The 19988-nt window shown below is 41.0% G+C and overlaps 1 protein-coding gene across 1 annotated transcript in view; it reads right to left on the bottom strand.

Annotated features, from left to right (window-relative positions):
* The window catches only part of inf2 (inverted formin 2), a 91033-nt gene extending 78794 nt beyond the window's left edge, over positions 1–12239 (bottom strand). The window contains exon 1 of the mRNA XM_073039778.1: positions 12100–12239. The gene's annotated coding sequence lies outside the window, so the exon portion shown is untranslated. The remainder of the gene's footprint in view (positions 1–12099) is intronic.
* Positions 12240–19988: the final 7749 nt, after the last annotated feature.

The following is a 19988-nucleotide window of genomic DNA, read 5'->3' as shown; positions in this document are numbered from 1 at the left end:
TCCACCCTGAGGGTGGCCTCATCTTGGGATGAGAGGAGACTGTGGACTAACATGTCGGAACAGGAATGGGAATTGGAATAAAATGTTCTGCTTTGGGTGGATAGAGTGGAGGTGCTTGACAAAGCAGTCCCCTATTTACGACGGGTCTCACCAATGTAGAGGAAGCCCTTTAGTTGTAAATTCTCTTTAATTTTACTTGTCAGTAACTTTTCATAGCTCCTCCTAGCTTTCTTAATTCTCTTCTTGAAGTCTTTTCTGGGATCTTTATAATTCTCAAGAGCTTTGTTTGATTTTAGATTCCTAAACATTACATATTTTCTTTTTCTTCTTGATTAAGTACACCCCCTCACTTGATACCCACATCTGTTTCACCCTGCCACTCTTGTTCTTCCTTCATACTGGAACATAACTGTCCAGTACCCCACGCAGTTGGTCCTTAAACACCCTCCACATGTCAGATGTGGACTCGCCCGAAATAGATGTGGAGGATGTGGAAACTTTGGGGAGGTTTACCAGAATGTTGCCTGGTTTGAAGGGGAAGTTGGATAGTTATGGCTATCTTATCTTGAGCAGCAGAGGCTGAGGGGAGATTTGATAGGTTTATAAAATTATATGAAGCATAGTTAGAGTAGACAGCCAGGATTGGCTCTTTGCCAGAATTAAAATGTCTAGTACTAGAGGGCATGTATTTAAGGGGGAAGTAGAATTGAGATGGGCAAGGAAAGCTTTGTACACAGAGAGTGGTGGGGTGCCAGGGGTAGTGTGAAGGTAGGTAACATAGGAACATTTCAGAGACTCTTAGGCATATGAATATGCAGAGAGGGACATGTTCATGTGCAAGAAAGCTTAATTAGGAGTCACTGGTTTAAATAGTTTGGCATAATATTGTGAGCCAAAGGGTGTGTCCATTCTCCATTGTTCTGTCATTACCTACATCTGCTGCAGCATGAACATTACTAACTACTTACCAACCTGTCTCTGCAGGTTATTGAGATTTTTTACATGCAGGTCTGGGTGGTATTATGAATAAAATCAATTATTGAATTATTGAGCAAGTCAACAGTGATTATCCCCTTCATATCATATGATAGATGGAAGCTGAAGCGGCTGATGTTATGCTGAAGACGGTGTATTCAGAGACTCTAGCTGCGGTCTCCTGATGCCTGACAAGTACCATCACCTTTTTGGCAAAGTGTGATGAGAAGCACAGAAATGTTTTCCCTTTGACTCAATGTTCTAGGACTCCTTGCTGCTACACTCAAAGTTAAAGACTGCCTTGGTACTGAGGGCAGTTACTTCCACTTCATCTCTGAAACTCTGCTCTTTGGTCCATGGCTAGAACTGGGCGATGAAGAAATGCCATTTGAAATCTCTGTTGGTGACACTTTCCATCACTTTCTTTCATCTGTTGAGAGTAGACCGATGGGGGGTGACTCCCCACACTTGAGTTTGTGCACAGGAAATACCGAAGCAATTTTTGATATTGTTGTGTACCTTAACTGTACGGCAACAGCTTAACTAGAGCTATACCTGGTTCTGGTGCACAAGCCCTCCGGGATACAGCTGAGATGTTGCTGGTCCTATAGCCTTAGTTGCATTGTGTTGTCATTACTTATTTGTCACATGGAATGAATTACATTAGCTCATGACTACATTCTCTGGGCTGGGATTACAGAAGGAAGCCAAGATGGTGACATATTTGGTATTTCTGGCTGAATATGGCTGCAAATGCTTCAGTCCTTTCTTTAGCACTCTCATGTTAGACCCCACCAATGTTGAGGATGGGCATGATCTTAGAATCTCCTTATCCGTTTGGTTGATTAGTTGGTCATCACCAGTCTCAAATGAACATGTCAAGACTGCAGAGCTTTGATCTGATCCTTTGAGTTTTGACATTACTTTCTCCACTGTATTCTTTATTGCATGCAAGTAGCCCTGTGCTGCAGCTTTACTGGGCTAATAACGCAAGGAGTGAAACTGGTGTTTGCTTCTCCCTACCTCAGGTAGGGAAATTATAAACAGTCAACGTTTTGGGCCAAGTCCCTTCATCAGGACTCAGGAAGGGCCTTGGCCCAAAATTTCGACTGTATTCCTTTCCATGGATGCTATCCGACCTGCTGAGTTCCTCCAGCATTTTGTATGTGTTACTCTGGATTTCCAGCATCTGCAGAATCTCTCGTATTTATACCAGGACTCCTTAGGTTTAGAAATGAGCCATTCATAAGCAAACTGTACATTTCAGCTGTTCTCTATACCAAAGTATATTCCGGCCATGTACAAGATCTGGGAGAAAAATGAGGTTAGTTCAACCAAAACTTAAGGTGAGAATAACCAACAGCTGAGATGACTGAAGGCATGGAAGAAACAATTCAAACAACATGATAGAGTTGTGTGTTGACAGGAGTTGTCCAATTTGTCAATTGGAAATCAGATGTTGGAGTGATATCTGAACTATGTTGTGACAACATAGTTAACCAACTTTGTGGTAAGAGATTATATAGAACAGAACAGTAGAGCACTGGGCAGGCCATTCAGCCCATGATGTTGTGCTAATCTTGATGATAATTAATACTATATGTCCTCCTCCTGTATACCATCCATTCCCTTCATATTCATATATCTAACTAAAAGCTCCTTAAACTTCACCAAACTCTCTAATTCTACTATTACATCTGGTAACCCAGTCAAGGCAGGTATCCACTCTCTGCGTTTTAAAAAAATAATAAACTCGCCCCTTGGGTCACATTAAACCAGGGGTTCCCAATCTTTTTTATGCCTTGGGCCTATACCATTAAACAACGGGTATGTGGATCCCAGGTTGGGAATCCCTGCTTTAAACTTTTTCCCTCTAACCTTAAAAGCATATCCTCTGGCATCTGGCATTTCTATCCTGGGAAAAAGATTCTGACTACCATTTCTATATATTGAATTGAATTGCCTTTATTACTTACATCCTTCACATACATGAGGAGTGAAAATCTTTATGTCACATCTCTGTCTAAATGTGCAATATATAGTAATTTGTAATAAATAGTATGTACAACAGGACAGTCAATATAAAATAGAAATACCATTGTGTCAGCATGAATTAATCAGTCTGATGGCTTGGTGGAAGAAGCTGTTCCAGAGCCTGTTGGTCCCGGCTTTTATGCTGTGTTAGCATTTTCTGGATGGTAGTGCTGGAACTGTTTGTGGTTGGGGTGACTCGGGTCCCCAATGATCCTTTGGGCCCTTTTTACACACCTGTCCTTGTAACTACATTCTACGGAGGCGTGGTTGAGAGTGTGCTGACCTTTTGCATCACGACCTGGTACTCCAGCTGCAGTGTTGCTGACAAAAAAGCCTTGCAGAGGGTGGTTAGGGGAGCAGAGAAAGTTATTGGGGTCTCCCTACCTTCTGTCCAAGACCTCTTTCAGAGGCGATGCCTCCAGAAGACACAGTACATCATTAAAGACCCCTCACACCCTCTCCATGAACTGTTTGTTCTTCTGCCATCAGGTAAACATTACAGGAGCATCAAAACAAAAACCACAAGGCTACTAAACAGCTTCCTCCCACAGGCTGCTAAATAGCTGCTCTACCTGACTCTGCTTTGGACACTTTTAACTTGTACTGGACACTTATAACTTGTTTTTAACTGACATGTGGCTGTTGTGTTTTACTATTTATTGTTATGTTTATTATTTAGTGTTGCGTTTGTTATGTTATGATTGCACTGCTCCTGGGAAACGCTGTCTCATTCTGCCCTGCAGAGCTGATGTACGGTTAGAATGAGCATTTAGAAAGTTTTTGAATCTTGAATCTTAAAGTGTCCTGAATAGTGGGAAGTTCACATCTACAGATGCGCTGGGCTGTCTGCACCACTCTCTGCAGAGTCCTGCGATTGAGGGAAGTACAATTCCCATACCAGGCAGTGATGCAGCCAGTCAGGATGCTCTCAAGTGTATCCCAATAGAAAGTTCGTAGAACTTGAGGGCCCAGACCAAACTTCTTCAACCGTCTGAGGTGAAAGAGGCGCTGTTGTGCTTTTTTCACCACACAGCTGGTATGTACAGACCTCGTGAGATCCTCGGTGATGCTTATGCTGAGGAACTTAAAGCTGTTCACCCTGTCAGCCCCAGATCCATTGATGTCCATCTCTAGTCCTTCTGTAGTCCACAACCAGCTCCTTTGTTTTTGCGACATTAAGGGAGAGGTTGTTTTCTTGACATCACTGTGTTAGGGTGATGACTTCTTCTCTGTAGGCTGCCTTGTTATATTTGAGATTAGACCAATCAATGTAGTATCATCAGCAAATTTAATTGGCAGATTGGAACTGTGGGTGGCGACACAGTCATGGGTATACAGAGAGTAAAGGAGGGGGGCTTAGGACACAGCCCTGATGGGCTCCTGTGTTGAGAGTCAGAGGAGTGGAGGTGAGGAAGCCCACTCTTACCACCTGCCAGTGATCTGACAGGAAGTCCAGGATCTAACTGCACAAGACAGGGTGAAGGCTGAGGTCTCTGAGCTTCTTGTCGAGCCTGGAGGGAATTGTGGTGTTGAATGCTGAACTGTAGTCCAAGAACAGCATTCTCACATAAGCATCCCTCCTCTCCAGATGTGTAAGGACAGTGTGTAGAGCTGTGGTTATTTTGTCATCTGTTGATTGGTTGTGTTGGTAGGCGAATTGTAGGGGGTCCAGTGTGGGTGGTAGCAAGCTGCAGATGTAATCCTTGACCAGCCTCTCAATGCATTTGCTTATTATTGAAATGAGTCTGACAGGATGCCAGTCGTTCAGGCATGTTACCTTGATCTTTTTAGGTACAGGGACAATGGTGGATGTTTTGAAGCAGATGGGCACTCTACATGGGAGAGGGAGAGATTGAAAATGTCTATAAACACACCTACCAGTTGTGCCGCGCACATTCTGGGTACTTGCCCTGGGATGCCGTCTGGTTCTGCAGCCTTGCGACTGTCCACTCATTGGAAACACCCATGTACTTCAGCCTCAGAGATGACCAAGGTGCAGGTGGCTTCAGCAGCTCTCCTCGGGGGCTCAGTGTTGGCAACATTGAACCAAGCGAAAAAATGATTTAGCTCATCTGGGAGAGAGGTAGCGATGTTGGAAACTCCACTGCGTTTAGCTTTGAAGTCTGCGATAGTGTGCAGACCTTGCCATAAGCTGCGTGTGTTATTGGTGGAGAGTTGTGTCTGTCTCTTGTCCCTGTATTGTTGTTTCACTGCCTTGATGACTTTGCGTAGATCATAGCTGCATTGCTTGAAGTCCTGCTAATTACCAGCAACATAAGCGCTGTGTCCCGTGATAAGTGCTGCTCACACAGAACTGTTGAGGCAGGGTTTTGGTTTGGATAGACCCTAGGGTCTCATATTAAATTAGGACTCTAATAATTTAAAAGACATCTATCAGCCTCCTCTCTAGGAGGACAATCCAAGCTTTCCAAGTTTCATAGCCAGGCAGCATCCTAATGAGCTTCTGCATCTTCTCCATTGTCCCCATATGCTTTCTATAATGGAGTGACCAGAATTGCACACAATGCTTCAAGTGCTGACTGACTGAAGTTTTATGTAGCTGTAGTATGACTTCCTTACTCATAAACACAAAACCCTTACCAAAGAAGGCAAGCATTCCATATGCATTCTTTCCCATTTTATTCACTTGTGCAGCCACTTTCAATGAACCATGGAGCTAGATTCCAAAATCCCTCTGTGCCCTAGTGCTGTTAAGGGGCTGACCATTAACTCTATACTTTCTCTTTTCATTTGACCTCACAAAGTGCAACATGCTAAGGTGTGCAGATTAAACTCTATCTTCTCTACACATATCTAAAACAAATCCATATCTCACTGTATTCTCTGACAGTCCTTTATACTCTCTACAATTAGACCAATCTTGCTGTCATTCACAAATTTGTAAATCCACCCACTTATGTTTTCCACCAGATCATATATCTCAAACAACAGTGGTCCTCGCCCCAATCCTTGTAGAACACCTCTGATCATGCCCACCAGCCAGAATGACAACTTTTCACCCTACTTTCTGTCTTCTATTTTATGCAGATAAACTTATTCCAACAAGACAAATGGAAGAATAGAGAATATTGGGCAGTTATATGATAATTTGAGTATTCTCAAAGCTGATCTATTGGAAACCCTGAAAGAAATGATGCAAGATTCAACCGAATTGAGTCAAAAAATTGGCACCACCTTCAATGGCAGATTTTATTCCCTGAAAGACAACAGAAAACAAGATTTTGACAACATTTGATTTATTTTATTCCTGATAGCTTTTTGCTCCAGTTTATTTGAAATTAAATTCCTCAGCTGCTGATATGGGAATGAAACTTAATTCTTCAAATGAATAGGCCAAAATATTTTGGAGACTTGTCCACTGAACTACTTATTATGATACTTAACAACATTGGGACTTTTTCTAAGTTAAGGGCTATATAACTGTTATTTTTGTGATTGTATTGTAAACTCTGATATAATTTTTTTTTAAAATGAAGAAACCGTTTCAAAACCTGGTGTGTTTAAAGAATCAGTTATTGTAAGCACCTGCAAAATTGTAGCATTGAACTTTCAAATGAGGGTTGTGAGTTTCAATTCCCATCTTGCTTAGGCCATATTTCAGAATACAGAGGAACCATCTGGGATTCATTCAATTCTGCTCGAAACTTGATTTCTGATTACCACTTCCATTTCTGGGTCAGGAAGTTTAAAGATGGAAAATAAACTGAATTTCCAGGGCAATTAACAGGCAAGTTGATAGTGGTAAATAATGAGTGCACTTTTTAATAACACAATATGTCTACTTCTCCAGCTACTGTTGTTGGATGGCTTCCTTCTGTAAAGGGTTTTTGTTTATTAACTCTGCCTTTTGGAGACAACAGGATAAAATGGTCTACAGGTGCTACACTGGCAATGAGTTTGGGATGGTGATTCTTGAAGTAGCAAGGCTGTAGTCAGGTGTGAGGTAAGGTAGAAAGGGGCTCTAGATTGGGAGAAACTTTTTCACAAATTCAGTACTTAACTTCTCTGTCTCTATTTCATAGCAGAAATTTTGCAAATGAGTGACTTGCTTCACCTTTTAAGTGTCAATTGCATTGGTGCTTGGAGTTACACTAATAATAAAATAATACAGGATAAACAAGCAGAAACAAATTACTTTATAGATATAGCCATTCCAAACAGACAAAACTTACAGAAATCAATAAGTGAAAAACACCAGAAATATGCAGAGTTAAAAGAGGAAATTGAAAGACTATGGAACATGAACAGGGTGTACATTGTCCCAATAGTAACGTCCATAACTTGTGTCATCTCCAAGTCACTTCACAATAGCATTAAACAATTAGCACTACACAGTAAATCTTCAGAAAGCCACAATATTAAACACACTAGAGAAGTCCAAAAGTTTGTAGCAATTGAGAAGTAAGTAGCTATGCCCATACTGCAGGTTTTACCAGCTTAATGCTGAGAAAACATAAATAATAATAATAGCCAATTTGAAAAATTTACAAAGAAAAATAAGAACCGAAGTAACAAATTTCAGAAAACATTATGTACAATCGAGGACAGAAGGGGGAAGAGGAATAACAGCCATTAAAAATCTACACAGCAGTCAGATAAAATTTCTAGGGATATATTTTCATCAACAAAAACAGGAATCAGCACTCCACACAAGTGTGTGCAATTCTGATAAGAAGTATACACCACTAAATTTAAGTGAGAGCACACTCCGAAAAATTAAGAAGTTATCAGTATTGAAGAAAAAGTTATCCAGTGAAAGAGCATGACCCTCCATGGAAGATATCCCCATGATCTTAACAGACTAGCTGTTGACAGGGAAGTATCGAATGCCTGGCTCAGAGTTGGAGACCTCTTCCCAGAAATCGAAGGGCTCTTTGTACAAGACCAGGTGGTTAACACAAACATTATCAAAAATACATAATAAAAGACCAACATATTCAAGGTGATAATTGCAGAAAATGCCAAGAAAAGCCAGAAACAACCCAACATATTACAGGATCCTGTAGCAGTTTAACTTAGTGTTTTGAATGTTGAAAGGCATGGACAGAGTGGATGTGGCAAAGTTGTTTCCCATGGTGGGGGAGTCTAGTACAAGAGGACATGACTTGAGGATTGCAGGGCGCCCATTCAGAACAAAGATGCGAAAAAATTATTTTATCCAGAGGGTGGTGAATCTATGGAATTTGTTGCCACGGGCAGCAGTGGAGGCCAAGTCATTGGGTGTATTTAAGGCAGAGATTTATAGGTATCTGAGTAGTCAGGGCATCAAAGGTTATGGTGAGAAGGCGGGGGAATGGGACTAAAGGGGAGATTGGATCAGCTCATGATGAAATGGCGGAGCAGGCTCGATGGGCCAAATGGCCAACTTCTGCTCCTTTGTCTTATGGTCAATGGTCTTATGGTCTTAATCTGATTACTTACACAGGCACATGCACGCAGCAAATATCATTCACCAAAGTCTTGCTTTAAAATACAAACTTATAAAAGAAATCACATCTTACTCTAACTACAAGCCTGATCCAGTTTTAAAGTCAGAATACCACTAATTATATTATGGCTGATCTGTTATTACAGATAGGACAATCCATAATAGTTGCCTGGATATAATATTATAGGATAAACAAGCAAGAACAACTTACTCAGTAGATATAGCCATTCCAGACACACATAACCTACAGATATCAATAAATGAAAAACACCAGAAATATGCTGAGTTAAAAGAGGAAATTGAAAAACTATGGAGCATGAACAGGGTATACATTGTCCCAATAGTAATATTTACAACTGGTATTGTCCCCAAGGCACTACACAATCGATTTAAACAATTAGGGCTACACAGTAATATCTACGTAAATCTTCAGAAAGCCACAATTCTAAATACCACAAGGATAGTCCGAATGTTCCTAGCAATTGAGAAATGAGCGTGCTTGGCCATGCCCGTACCTCAGGTTTTACCAGCTTGAGCTGAGAAAAAATAACGGAATAAGCTGGGCTGTATATGAATGATGAATTCCCTCTCCTGCAGATCACTGGTGAACCCAATGGGTTTTTACAACAATCAAACAGTTTTCTAGTCATTATTATTTGAGTCAGACAGCATGGAAATAGACCCTTTGGCCCATTAAATCAGTACCAACCATCAAACACACATTTTTATTAAACTTACACTAATTCCATGTTATCCCCCTGAAATTCCCCACAACTCCCCTAGATTCTACCTCTCAGCTACATAGTATGGAAAATTCACAGTGATCAAATTAGCCTATCAATCTGTATGTCTTTGGGATGCCTGGCTGGAGGTCCGTGACTAATGGATTTCTGTACTGAGACCTCTGCTGTTTATGATATGCTATAATTAAATAATTAAAAAAAAATATGGATGAGCAGATGAGTATGTTTACAGATGGCACAGAGATTGGTAATGTTGTGGATAGACCATAATATCTTAAAACATAGGAGCAGAATTAAGCCATTCAGCCCATCAAGTCTGCTCTGCCATTCCATCATGGCTGATCCTGGAACCCAATCAACCCCACACATCTGCCTTCTTGCCATAACCTTTGATGCCCAGAGTGATCAGGAAACTATCAATTTTTGCTTTAAGTATACTCATGAGTATTCCACAGATTCACTACACCCTGGCTAAAAAAATCCTCCTTACATCTGTTCTAAAATGTAGCTCCTCAATTTTGAGGCTGTGCCCTCTGGTTCTGGATACCCCCACCATAGGAAACACTCTCTCCACATCCACCTTATCTAGTCCTTTCAACATTTGGTAGGCTTCAATGAGATTCCCCTACATTCTTCTAAATTTCAGTGAGTACAGGGCCAAAGCTGCCGAACGCTCCTCATATGTTAACATCTTTATTCCCGGAATCATCATTGTGAACCTCTGCTGGACTCTCTCCAATGACAACACACCTTTTCTGAGATTTAGGGCCCAAAACTGTTGACCATACACCAAGTGTGGCCTGACCAGTTTCTAGGTTTTTATATTCTATTCCATTTGAAATGAAGGCTAATGTTGCATTTGCCTACTTTACCACAGACTCAACCTGTAAATTAACCTTTCAGGAGTCTTGCCTGAGGACTTCTGTCCCTCTGCTCTTCTGGTGTTTGAATCTTTTCTCCATTTAGATAAATTGAACCCTGCATCATGGGTACTATTTGGAGGCCTAGATATGATACCCATAATGTTTTGTTACCCTTGCAATTTCTTAACTCCACCCTAAAAGATTCAACATTCTCTGACCCTATATCACCTCTTTCTAAGTACGTCATTCCATCTCTGACCAACGGAGCCTCACCACTGGCCATGCAAAGGAGGTTGCCCAAAATTACAGTGAGATGTAGATCAGTAGCAGAGATAGGTGGAGAAATGGAAGAAATGTGTTTAGTCTGAACAAGTGTGAGGTGTTGCACTTTGGAAGGTCAAATGTGAAGGGAAAGTACACAATTAATGGCAGGATGTTTAATGGTGTTGATGCTAAAGATCTCAAGGCCCAAGCTCATTGCTCTCTGAAAGTGGCTACACCAGTTGATAGGATGATAAAGTATGTGTATGGAATGCTTGCCTTTATTAGGTGCCAATTAAGTGTTGTTAGCTTACTTAGTATGACACAACATCATGGGCCAAAGGATCTGTTCTTGTCCTGGGAAACGCAGAGATTGACAGAAAGAAGGTGCATACACATCACACACAGCAGCGGAGTTTAAGATTGAAACTGGGCTGTTGGAGATATGAAGTTCTACTAACTCTTCCACAGTCAGAAGTCTTTTTAAAAAAAATCCATCTATGCTATAGTGAGATCTAAACAGGCCTCTCTGAGTTTTTAATCCAAGCTTTTAGATGGCACATCCAGTAATTGAACCGCTGTGTCAGCATTATATCTTTTATCACAGCAATGGGCAGGACAACATTTTCTTCTTCCCAACCTTTTCGTTCTCAGTGTCATGGGTTATAGGGAAAGAAATGGGAGAACAGGATTGGTCTGAGAGCTGACATGGACTGGATAAGTCAAATGGCTTCCTTCAATGTCATTCAAAAATTTGACGAAGTATGGTGTATCATCAATTTATCTTATTCCCCTCAGGGTTGATCAGACTGTATTGTGGTCATTCCACAAGTTCATTGCTGTCCCAACTTTAGTAATTTGTGTCAGAGATGTTGTTTGACAACCATACTTTCTCCAGGATAAGCAAGTCATATGAAAGCTGCTTCGGAAGATCTTAGTTATTATTAGGCAGATAAATCTATTCTAAACTAAGTCACTGGACATTGCTGTCAAACAGAGGAAGTGACTCAACAAAAATAAATGCAATTGTAATTGTCAGTGACTAACATCTTTGAGCTAAAGTTTGTACCATATGAGTTTCTATCCACTTGATGTCTGTAGGCGAAAGCTGTAGGAACGCTTAGTTATACCAGATTCACTGTGACTTTAATGACTAAAAAATTCCTTTGTCTAGGGTGGTGTCACAAAAACCTCTGCATTTTTTTTTCATTATGTAATCCACTGAGAATTCTGATGTTGTTCCTTTTAACCCTTGCAAGTTTACTTTAGTTCTTTTCCTGTAATGTGACGAGCAAACTTCAATGATTCCGAGTAAACTCTGTCTATTTCTGCAGCATTCTTAACTCTGATTTAGGAAGGACTGTAGCTAGTTTGGCACTTCAGGGAACAGGGTGTGGTATGCTGTCGGAAATAAGAGCCTTCAAGTAGAATGTTAAACCTGATCAGCTTCTGGACTTAGATGATTCTATGCCACAGCTATGGCACAGAACAACTAATTTTGATATCACGGTCATATGTAGAATTAACTGCCTGGCAACTAACTGCTATATGTGAATACAAAACAGAAACCCCCACACCCTGTAAAGCAAATTATTGATGCGTATTGAGATGGTGACTCTTCTCTGTCGAGAACGTAAAGTATCAATCAATTTAGCACTGGAACATTTGTCATATTTCATTTAAATACATTTGAGCTTCAAGGCAGAATTCCAATCAAACTACTTTTAAAACTTCTCTGAATTAGAATACAGTATAGCAGAGTTAAGCTACTTACCATTAAAATCCAGTTGTACAGATGTAGATTTTGATCTTCCTTAAGGAGTCATTAAAACTAAGTTTTATCCAGCTTTTTTCTGTCAGTTCTTTGTGTTGCTCTTGCAGTCTTGGTAATTATTCTGAGCAGCAAATATAGCAACAGCTGTACTCCCTTTTCAACCAGCGTTGCTCATGCAGGGTGTAGCCACTCTGCTCCTCCCCTCCACCCTGTGCCATTGATTAAAATTTTCTTACACCGTAAGAATCTGCTGTGAATTCCTCTGAAACTGATCAGAAATAACTATGTGGAGTCTTAGTTCATATCTGGGAGAAACATGCATTCTAAACTTTGGTCACATGACATTCTTAACAATAATATCTCGGCTTCTCTGTAGAATCTTGTAGAAATGTACCGTATCTTCAGAAAGATTACTGTTTTCTAAATAAAATAATTATTGAATGACCATTGCAATTAATGGCTTGGAAATGATAAATCCAACAAATTTGTTTAGGGATTTTTAATTCTCGAGTGCAATCAAATGTGGCACACTGCACTTGTGTGTTGTATTTCACGAAATGTGTTGAATTCAGGGGACTGCAAATATTAACGCATTCCTGACTTTGCATAATTTTTGTTCAGCACAGAAAACACTCTTTCTGGCATCAGTCCTAATTTGTGTTCAGATTTCCGTTGACATTGAGGAAAAGAAATACTTTAACAGCTGAAAACTAAGTCATTTAGCAGAAGTGTCCCAGCACACACGTGTAGGAAGAGCTTGTTGGGATTACTTATATGTGTGAGCTGAACAATTACCTTCTTTGTGAATGTTGGAAGAACTGGACAAACAGAAGGATGCTTTTAGAGGGCTGCTACTGTCAGCTACAAATGATAAGGATTTTGCTATGCAAATACATGGTTGATACCTCTGCAGGTGCTTGGCCGTGTGCATTCCTTTCCTTTTGTTTTCTATCTCTTAACATGTCTTTCCTAAAAAGATGATTTTCTGAGTTGTAAAACCACTGAATTCTCATCATCACAGAAATAAAATAGTTGATAGTTCAATAGAAAGAGATAAAGGCGGAGAATCAGCCAGAAAATTGTAGCTTGTTCTAGAAAGTAAGGATTTTGTGTCAAGCATGACATGTGGTGGGCAGGCGGTTAATGGCATTTTTATTTAGTCTTGGGGTACAGTTTGGAAGATAAACATTACAATTTCTGCCTTAGTTTGGAAATGTTTAGAGAGATAAAATAGGCTTTTTCAGTATTTAGTTGAAAGATTAGCTTAGAAAAATCAAATTATGAATATTCTGATTGGGAAATGGCTGTTTTTATTTATATTTTAGTTGCTCGTTGTATCACTCATTGGCCTCACTTAAACAAAGATTATTTGTCGGGGCCAGGTAATAAATCATTTGTTTTCTTATACATGAAGCTGCACTAAGGATTAAAAAAAATAAAAAATCTTCCTATTCGGAGCTTTCATTACTAGTCAGCTTTGAAGTTCTCTTACTGAAAAGGTGGTCCCATGAAAGAGTTGAAAATCCTGTAAAGCCTTTTCTCACATGGCTCTTATGAGCATTCTCTGAAGTAGGGTTCAGTACAGCATCAACTCCACCTAGCAAAAAATAAACTAACGGTATCTCCTTTGCTTTGGCTTCACAGTCTACTTTCTGCGATGGCTGAGGAAAGTCCGTCTCCCACCCCCCATCCTCATCACATTCTACAGGGGTTGTATTGAGAGCATCCTGAGCAGCTGCATCACTGCCTGGTTCGGAAATTGCACCATCTCGGATCGCAAGACCCTGCAGCGGATAGTGAGGTCAGCTGAGAAGATCATCGGGGTCTCTCTTCCTGCCACTACAGACATTTACACTACACGCTGCATCCGCAAAGCAAACAGCATTATGAAGGACCCCACACACCCCCATACAAACTCTTCTCCCTCCCGCTGTCTGGGAAAAGGCACTGAAGCATTCGGGCTCTCACGACCAGACAATGTAATAGTTCCTTCCCCCAAGCTATCAGACTCCTCAATACCCAGAGCCTGGACTGACACCTTACTGCCCTATTGTCCTGTTTATTATTTATTGTAATGTCTGCACTGTTTTGTGCACTTTATGCAGTCCTAGGTAGGTCTGTAGTCTAGTGTCATTTTTTTTTTTCACTGTGTTGTGTTTTATGTAGTTCAGTCTAGTTTTTGTACTGTGTCATGTAACACCATGGTCTTGAAAAATGTCTCGTTTTTACTATGTACTATACCAGCAGTTTTGGTCAAAATGACAATAAAAAGTGACTTGACTTGAAAACTACCTGGAATTGAATGGATAAAGGATATTTTTTGGACACTAAAAGCTCTATGTTAGGAAATCAAAGAGCATTTACTGTATGTCAACCATATCATATTATTTTTCCAAGCTCAGTAGAAATGGCATACTGCTGTTTGAGCCTATAATGAACTTATTTCATTGAAGAAGATCACTAAACAGTTAAGCTTGAGACCATGCCCATCATGTAATCTGTAGCAACGTGTTTTTAGCTGTAATGCTATTATTGAGGTGGAGCACAACTCTCGACCTGCAGACTTATAATACAATTTATGAAGATTGGGGTCAAAATGAGTTTAGTCTTTGAATATGCATTAATGCAGTCCATAGTTATCATTTAGTTATAAATAATCTGTAATCTGTTAATCACTTCTAACTGATTTTAAGTCTTTAATGATAATGTTTAATCAGGAAAACATTTAATATTTTCACCTTTCTTACTCTATATCAAAATCAGAATCAGGTTTATTATCATTGACATATCTTGTAACATTTGTTGTTTTGCGGTAGCAGTAGAGTACAAGACATAAAATTACTGTAAGTTATAAATAACATATTGATGCACCATCAATAACTCTCAGAGACGTGAGGCGAGAGATAGGCTTTTATTAGCTGGAAGAAAGCACTGTCAGCAGCAAGAGACCATCACACAACATCCTGGAGACTGAGGGAGGAGCAGTGCCTCCAATCGCCTTTATACAGGGGTCTGTGGGAGGAGCCACAGGAGCAGTCAGCAGAGGGGGGCATGTCCAGACAGGTATATGTAGTTCACCACACATATGTAGTGCAAAAGTCTAATAATAAGGTAGTAGTGTTCAGAGGTTCAGGAACCTTTGACGAGGAGACAAACAAGTTGCTTTTAAAATATATAATGTATAGCTTAATAATTAAACCGCATAATGACAAAATACAATAAGGTGACCAGTGTGAACTTAGAACAGTGCTTATCTCTCAATGTCTGGAATGCCTTTGCCAATATGGTAAATACTATTGTTTAGCATTACCATGTCATACATGTTTCGTAAATAGTCTTCTCCTGTTCTGTTGCACTCTGCCATTGTCTCTGACCTGTGCATGTTCTTTCAGAACTCATGCCAGCTGCTTTTGAAAGTGGAGGAGACCTTCCAAATAAGCATATCATGTATTAGAATGATTATTTCTGTTTAGGAAGCAAGACGAACATCTACAATAAATCAAGCTGTACTTACCTAAGCCAAACAAATTTATATGGGATGTGGAGGCATTGGAAACAGTGCAGAAGAGTTTTATCTGAATGCTACGTGGATTAGATAGCATTTATTTTAAGGAGAGGTTGGACAAGCTGGTGTGGCAGAGGCTGAAGGGAGATTGAAAGAAGTTTATCAGATTAAAAGAGTTTTGTTTTCCTAGGGTCAAAATGTCTAGTAATAAAGGGTGTTAATGTGAGAAAGGGTAAATATAAAACAGATAAAAATGGCAGGTTTTTTACATAAGAGAATGGTGGGTGTCTGAAATGCACTGCAAGGGGTGGAAGTTGAGGCAAAATACGATAGAGGCATTTAAGGGGCTTTTGGATAGGCATGTGGGTATGCAGATATGGACATTGTGTAGGGATTAGTTTAGGTAGTTTCAGCACAACATTGTGGACTAAAGGGCTTGTTTCTCTGCTGTACTGTTCTATAACATGTCCTATGTTCTAAGGAATACAGGATTAAAAATTACTTTTACATTGGCTATCCCTCTGGTTCTGAGCAACACTAACCAGTAGACGGTGCTCCCAGCCTTCCAGAAAGGAAATGCATACCATGTGCTTATTTCTGAACTGGACAAGAGTCTGCTGAACACCAAATCTGATACTTCCTCATTCTCTCAAGTCTGCAATTGAACTTCATGGTGCAAATGGAACTGTGCTGAGAAGCTGCCTACTTCCCATTTTCAGCTTGAGACATTGTAATCGCTGAATCTCATTTGTTCATTTAGTCATCAGTCAAAACTGGCAGACGAGCCTTATGGCCTTTTACAGGAGAATGGGTATTTCTCAAGTGGCTAGAAAGTTGGATGGGTGGGAGAACCCAGGATAGAGAATCCAAAGTGGGGAGTAGTGCATCATTTCTACTCATGGTCTTAAAGAGTTAAGTAACTTCTGGAAATAAACTTTCTTGATTTCTTCCTGCAAATTGGGGAGCAAGGCAGAGGAGTCTCATCAGGTTCAAACTTAATTTAGGTCCCAGTGTTGCCAGGTCTACTTACCTAATGAACGTACCTGCAGGTCACAGGAGGTTACCTTTGCATGGTCAGAGGGAAAGACTAGATTGTAGCAGGGTAATTGATTCGTAATTTTGAGGCCTGGGCGACATAGAATCCCACCTGGTTTATTGATGTCTTTAAAAGAGGAGGAAATCTGTTTTCCTCACTTGATCTGGTCTATATGTGACTCCAGACCCACCTCTTGTGGTTGACTCTTGGTTTCAGAGTGCTGAAGGAATAAAACTGGACTGACACTTGACATAGAGCCTGGCATAGAATTCAGACGTAATCAAGGAGCCTGTCATAATGTGCCAGATTCCTCCACCACAATCCCTGGTTAATCTGATCCTACTGGTAGGACAGGCTCCCTAGACCTGGCAGCACAGTGGTATAAAGATAGAATGAAATGGTCCTTCAATTAGTCAACATTGTTACGCGGCATCAGATGAAACACGACAAGGAAATGTCTTCCGAATAACTGATCTCTGTCCTTCAGCTGATCAGCCAGTGCTCCTCTATGTTGAACAACTCTTGGAAGAAGTACTAAAAATAGCAATGGCACAGAAAGTACTTCAGTCTCCTTCACCAAGAGTAGCTTGGTAGCACCATCACAGACAGAGCTTGGTGAGACCCAAGGAATACAGGCGATAGGGTTTACAACAGGTTGTGAGTAGACCTGCTTGGGGATGAAGCCGCTTAACTTTGTTCTCACCAGTCTACCAGTGGCAGGTACATCTCTTAATTGTACATTTCGCATGGCTGGGATTGAGTGAAATGGTCATAAACCCTTAAGAAAACAACTCGCCCAGGGAATATGGGGAAGTGAAGGCCAAGGCAATCATTGATGTGTTTTCAGCAACACAAGAGATTCTGCAAATGCTGTAAATCCAGAGTAGCACATGCAAAATGCTGGGGGATCTCAGCCAGTCAGGCAGCATCTACGGTGAGTCGACATCTCAGGCTGAGACCCTTCATCAGGAGTGGAGAAGAAAAGGGAGGAAGCCAGAATAAGAAGGTGGGGGGGAGAGGGGGAGGAGGACAAGCTGGCTGGTGATAGCTGTAACAGGTGAGAAGGAAGGTAGATGGGTGGGGGGGGGGGGGGGAGGAAATGAGAAGCTGAGAGGTGGTTGCTTTAAAAGGTAAAGGGCACCAAAGGAAGTTGATAGACAGGTGAGGAGAAGAGAAGGGGTAAGAGGGGGGCCAGAATTGGAAAAGGGAAAAGAGAGAAGGGGGGGGGGAGGAGAAATCGATGGTCATGCTGTCAGGTTGGAGGCTACCCAGACAGGAATGGAGGTGTTGCTCCTCTAACCTGAGAGTGATGCCATTGTGGTAGTAAAGGAGGCCATGGACTGACATGTCAAAATAGGAATTAAAATGATTGCCCACTCTCTTCTTGTGGATGGATGAAGGGGCTCAACAAATTCAGCTGTATGCTCAACCTGAGACAGAACTGAACATCATCATTTTGGATAAGATACTAACCTAGACAAATACAACTCAATGAAATGAGTAGACAGCACCAGACATACAAACTCGTTTGTGTGAAAGCACGGTAAAGCTTTCACTTGCAAGCCTAGTGAAAAGGCTTATGTGTTTTCATGTGAAATGTGTGAGATGTTGTTGTTCAGACCATGTGCAGATGTCTGCGTGTGACCAACATAAGGGTCTAAATTACTCCCTAAGTGACTCCTGTGTCCGCTCGTTCCTCCCTACCGATCTCCCTCCTGGTACTTATCCATGCATGCGGAACAAGTGCCACACCTGCCCCTATATCTCCTTTCTCATTACCTTTCAGGGACCCATACAGTCCTTCCAGGTGAGGCAACACTTCATCTGTGAGTCTATTGGGGTCATACGCTGTATCCGGTGCTCTTAGTGTGGCCTCCTGTATATTGGTGAGACCTGGCATAGATTGGGAGACCGCTTCGTCGAGCACAAAAAGCAGGATTTCCTGGTGGCCACCCATTTCAATTCTACTTCCCATTCCTATTCTGGCATGTCAGTCCATTATTGCCAGGATGAGACCACACTCAGACTGGAGGAGCAACACCTTATATTCTGTCTGGGTAGCCTCCAACCTGATGGCATGAACATCAACTTCTTGAACTTCCAGTAATTGTCTCCCCTCCCTGCCCTTCATCATTCCCCTTTCCGGTTTCCCTCTCTTACCTTATCTCCTTACCTGCCCGTCAGCCCCTTTTGGTGCTCCTCCCCCTTCCCTTCCTTCCATGCCCTTTTGTATTCTTCCATCAGATTCTCCCTTTCTCCAGCCCTTTATCTCTTTCAAAAATCAATTTCCCAGCTCTTTAGTTCACCCCCTCCGCCTCTCCCGGTTTCACCTATCACCTACCACCTTGTAGTTCTACCTCCCTTCTTCCACCTTCTTATTCTGACTTTTCCCCTTCCTTTTCAGTCCTGATGAAGGGTTTTGGCCTGAAACATCAACTGTTTATTCTTTTCAATAGATGCTGCCTGGCTTGCTGAGTCTCTCCAGCATTTTATGTGTGTTGCTTTGGATTTCCAACATCTACAGATTTTGTTGTATTAGGGGTTAAAGATTGAAGAGTTGAAGATTAGGTGTCAAACATCAGTGGGGGTAGGTCTGATTCGACAAAATTAAGCAAAGTGAGAGGATGAAATATTTGAGCTGGCTGGAATGGGAGGTCAGTCAAAGGAGAGTTAATCTCAAGGGGTTGACGATGTTGGGTGAAAAGGGATTTTAGCCAATCACATGCTTTGTAGATTAGTATGGCAGAGCTATCCTCTTCACTGGCCCTGAAGTTAACTTCCACTTCACTTCAATTAATGCAGAGAATTAATTTAAGTTAGTGACACTGAACGTAAACAAAACCTCAATAATTGATCAATATTTGAGCTATTGCTATGCTATGTTAATTGTCATCCCAGCTACCTTCGTTAATAAACTTACTTTGGCAGGTAGAGTTAGGATCAGGTTTTTTTATCAGTGACATACAGTATATCATGCAATTTGTTGTTTTATGGCAGCAGTACAGTGCGAGACTGTAAGTTGCAATAAAAATGTAAATAAAAAATAAAATAAGAATTGTGAAGTTGTGCTTATTGGCCTTTGGGAAATCTGGTGGCTGAAGGGAAGAACCTGTTTCTAAAATGTTGAGTGCGGCTCTATAGGCTCCTGCACCTTTTCCCTGATGGTAGAAATGAGATGAGGGCATGTCCCAAATGGTGAGTATTTGTAATGATGAAAGCCACCTTCTTAAGGGCACCACCTTTCGAAAGTGTCCTCAATGGGTGTGGAAGGTTGTGCCTGTGATGGAGCTGGTTGTATCTACAAACTTCTGCAGCTTCTTTTGATCCTGCACGTTGGAGGCTCCATAT

Source organism: Hemitrygon akajei, chromosome 3 (assembly GCF_048418815.1).
Source record: "Hemitrygon akajei chromosome 3, sHemAka1.3, whole genome shotgun sequence".
Taxonomy (NCBI): domain Eukaryota; kingdom Metazoa; phylum Chordata; class Chondrichthyes; order Myliobatiformes; family Dasyatidae; genus Hemitrygon; species Hemitrygon akajei.
This window is presented reverse-complemented; position numbering and strand designations above follow the sequence as displayed.